Genomic DNA, 3,986 nt, shown 5'->3' on the forward strand with positions numbered 1-3,986 from the left:
ATCACAACTTCACAGAGCTAAACCAATGCAGTATAAAAGACTACAGCACTTCTTTGCATCATTAAATCAAAAGTTCTACAGCATAAACAAGTATAACACAATTAAAAATGCTATTTCTTGGGCTGGAGAGATGGCTTAGGGGTTAGGAGCACTGACTGCTCTTCCAGAGGTCCTGAGTTCAATTCCCAGCAACCACATGGTGGCTCACAGCCATCTGTAATGAGATCTGGTGCCCTCTTCTGGCCTGTAGCAGACATGGAGGAAAAATGTTGTAGACATAATAAATAAATCTTAAAAAAAAATAAAAACAAAGAAGATTTATTTTAAAAAAAATGCTATTTTGCAACACACTGGGTTGCATTTTGAGCCCAAACATGTTAAGATACCTAAGTTATGACACTACTTCCATGGAGACCTAGCTGCTCATAGGGAGTGGAAGTTACCAAAGAGAGAAATGCATGAGAAGTTGCAAGGACAGGGCCATTTAAGCCATTTGAAACTGAAGCCCATACAGTTGAGAAAAGAGCTACAGGATTTGATGTTTGTCCTGCTCTGCTTCAGTCTTGCCTTGGTCCAATCTTCCCTCACTGTGTCTCCATTTTTCTCTTCCAGAATGTTAATGGTATTTTGTGCCATTGTATGTTGGGAGTATGTAACTTGCTCTCAGAATGTAGAAGATGTTACAGTCTCAGAATTTATAAAATGTTACTGTCAAGAGATTGTCTTCTGTCCCAGAGGAGTCTTTGTACTTTTAGATAGTAGCAGATGGGGATCATTGCATGAGAATCATTGCAGAGACTGAATACACTTTTTCATTGTTGACCATGAACCAATAGAGACCGGGGTCAGAGTGTACTTCACTGAATGAACAACCTCCCAGAGAAGATCATGTACTTGAACAAGTTTCTCTCCTTGGTGGTCTTTCTTTCAATTTCCTATGAACATTTAGTAGGAAAGGCCTTTCTAGATGAAATGCCTCACTGTATGTGATGAGTATCAATATCCTTAACTAATTTTCTGACCTTTATATCTACTGTGTTGTTGTTGATATTAATCAGTCAGCTTCCCACTCATACTGAAATGCTTTTACCATCATTATAGGGCTGATCTATAAATCACATAAAATGTAGAAGAAACAGTTGCTGTTCAGTGCTAAGTAATTTGTTAGCAGTTTTAGTTGTTTGGTTTGCTTGTCTGAGTAATCTTTGCTGTGTGGCTCCAAATTCCTGAAAGTAAAGGTAGGGGGGCTTCATTCATGGCTTTTTGTTTTTTGTTATTGGGTGATGACCCTGGAATGTAGGCTTTTTACATGTCAAGCATATGCTGCTGTGATCAGCTTCACACATATCTTGAATTTTAAATTTGAGAGAGGGTTTCATTCTGATTCCAAGGATACCATTTATTCATGACATTAATACTGCCTGAGCATTCTGAGTCATTGAAATGCAGGTACATGAATGTCTTCCTGCTTGTTATACTTGCTTTTAATTTTTTACTCAATATGACTATTTTATGTGTCTGCATGGATATGCACCATATGGATACCTGGTCATCAGAATGATCAAAGCATCTCAGAATCCTGAACTTGGAATAATAAATAGTTGCAATCCCCATATAAGTACTGGCGTTTGTGCCCACCTCTATTCAAGACCAGGAAGAGCTCAGTAGTACTCAGCCATATTTCCAGACCTGTGTTAATTAGTTATGTCCAATATTTATATTGCTAATGTTTTCATCTGTCCATTTCTAATTATTTTAAAAAATGTAGCTCCTTTTCATAAAATGTTATTGGTATTACAGATTAAAATAAGACACTTGTGATGTCTGGCATATGAATACAGATCTGGAGTGAATGCATAATTCTTTGTAGGAACTTCAGTGCACAGCTGTGAATACTTTATATCTGATTTTTATTCACTGATTTTTGCGATGGAGACAGGGTCTTAATGTGTACTTCCACCTGTCCTGGACATGATTCCATAGACTTGGCTGGCATTCAGCTCAGAGACAAATATATATATACCTCTGCTTTCTGAGTGCTGAGCTTAAAGGCATGAGTCAATACACCCAGTTTGTCCCCTGTATTTTTCTTTTTTGTAATTAGTATTTTTTCATACAATTTTCTCATGTGTACTATATCATGTTGATATGTTTCCTTAGCTCTCCCTAGTAATAGACAGTTCTTTTATGAGGTGATATCCCATTCAAAGGGTACAGAAATGACAGAGGTGACTCTCCTATTCAATTTCCTTCTAAAGTGTCATGGAATAAGAGTGGGGAACACCAGAATTTTATGACTATACAGTCAAAGAAGTGTACATTTACAATATTGTCACTATCAGTACATTTACAATATTGTCACTATCATGTCACTATCATATATGGCATATTTTAGAAGGCAGTGACCTATGATGATGTGCATATCCATTTCACTGAGGAAGAGTGGAATTTGCTGAATCCTTCCCAGAAGAATCTCTACAAAGATGTGATGCTGGAGACCTACAGGAACCTCACTACTATAGGTAAAAATAGATTTCCTTCATGTTTTAAAATAAGGGGACAACATTTTCTTGGTTAATGATGTTCTTCTGTAATTTGATTTAGAAAGAATAAGAATGAGTTGAATAAAACAGTCATAGTTCTAAGGGTCCCTTAAGATAACAGCTTAAATATTACACAATTTTCAATAATATAACATACATTTTCTGGTATTATGTTTTAGGATGCATTTGGGAAGATCATAATAGTGAAGAACATTGTCAATGTTCTAGAAGACATGAAAGGTAATTTTCATGTGCAAATCTGATAACAATGTGCCTCTGATAAAATGGTCATATATTGTGGAAGTTTTAAATAGAAGCAACAGTGTAAATAAGCACAATTTTAAGTGCACTGATGGTTATTAATTTTTCATGAATCCATATATCATATATGTGAATTGCATTTGAATGACATTCTCTTAAGAAAGGTGTCAAGAAAGCAATGCCTAAAACAGATATCACCTTTTGAGGCATAGCATCATGAAAACTTTGTTACAGATCTGCAAATACGTTTCTAGCTTGCTACTCATAATACAAAAGGTATACACACTGAAGAGATAATAAGTATATCTGCAAAACTTCCTACTAAAACCAATAACCCATAGTAAATCTTGTATTACTCATACACTTCTTGTGACTGTGCTAAGTTTAGTCAGAGGAACAGTTAGAGTCGAGTCAAGTTGTTGTGGAGAAACCTTGATATCTATACCACAAGTCTGTGAGGAACAGCAACTCAAACCCTGAGAATTCAATGTGGAAATCTTTTATTTGTTATTCTTCTTTACTATGTATACCATATGTTATTCTAGATACAAATGTCTGAATATAGGAATATGGTGAGATGTAGCATACCTCTCTCTAAAAACAATTAGATGATAAGACATAGCCCCCATGTAGAGTATACTTGTTGAATTTGATTCCACTATGCAAGTAATCGGTTTTCCACCATCATTTTTAATACATGAACAAACTCACACTGCAAAAAAATCTTTATGAGTTCTAGCACTGTGCAAATACTTCCTGGTGTCCTCGTTCACATAGCAAATGCAATATGATTCACAATATAGGAGAATTCATGTACGCTAAAGCTCTGAGTTTATCCAGTTCTCTTCACATATGTATAAAATATCATATAGAAAAAAGTTTCTGTGAAGGTGAAAAGGTAAGCCATAAAAGAAAGGAATTTATCATTGGAGATATCTCCCAAGTTGCAAAACAGTGCCTAATTAAAGAGCAAAACATGAGTTTAGACACAGTTTTTAAAACTTAGCATCTGATTCCTTTTTGCAATTGGACCGTATTATAAAATCAATTCATACAAATGTTTAGGCACAACTAGTTGAATGTGGTAAAGCTTTTATGTGTGCCTATTATCCTTCCAGGATTGAAAGAATTCAAACTGGAGAGAAGAAACTTTCAATATATATTCAATGTGGTAAACCCTTG

General features: G+C 35.3%; 1 long non-coding RNA gene and 1 pseudogene across 1 annotated transcript; both read left to right on the plus strand.

Moving 5' to 3' along the window:
- LOC101995939 overlaps window positions 1–3,986 on the plus strand; it is a 51,694-nt pseudogene that overhangs the window by 43,745 nt on the left and 3,963 nt on the right.
- On the plus strand, window positions 301–3,986 carry LOC113455870. The gene is made up of 3 exons (XR_003376808.1): window positions 301–2,522; window positions 2,723–2,783; window positions 3,923–3,986. It is a non-coding gene; the product is annotated as an uncharacterized LOC113455870 (long non-coding RNA).

This window comes from Microtus ochrogaster, unplaced genomic scaffold, assembly GCF_000317375.1.
Source record: "Microtus ochrogaster isolate Prairie Vole_2 unplaced genomic scaffold, MicOch1.0 UNK250, whole genome shotgun sequence".
NCBI lineage: Eukaryota > Metazoa > Chordata > Mammalia > Rodentia > Cricetidae > Microtus > Microtus ochrogaster.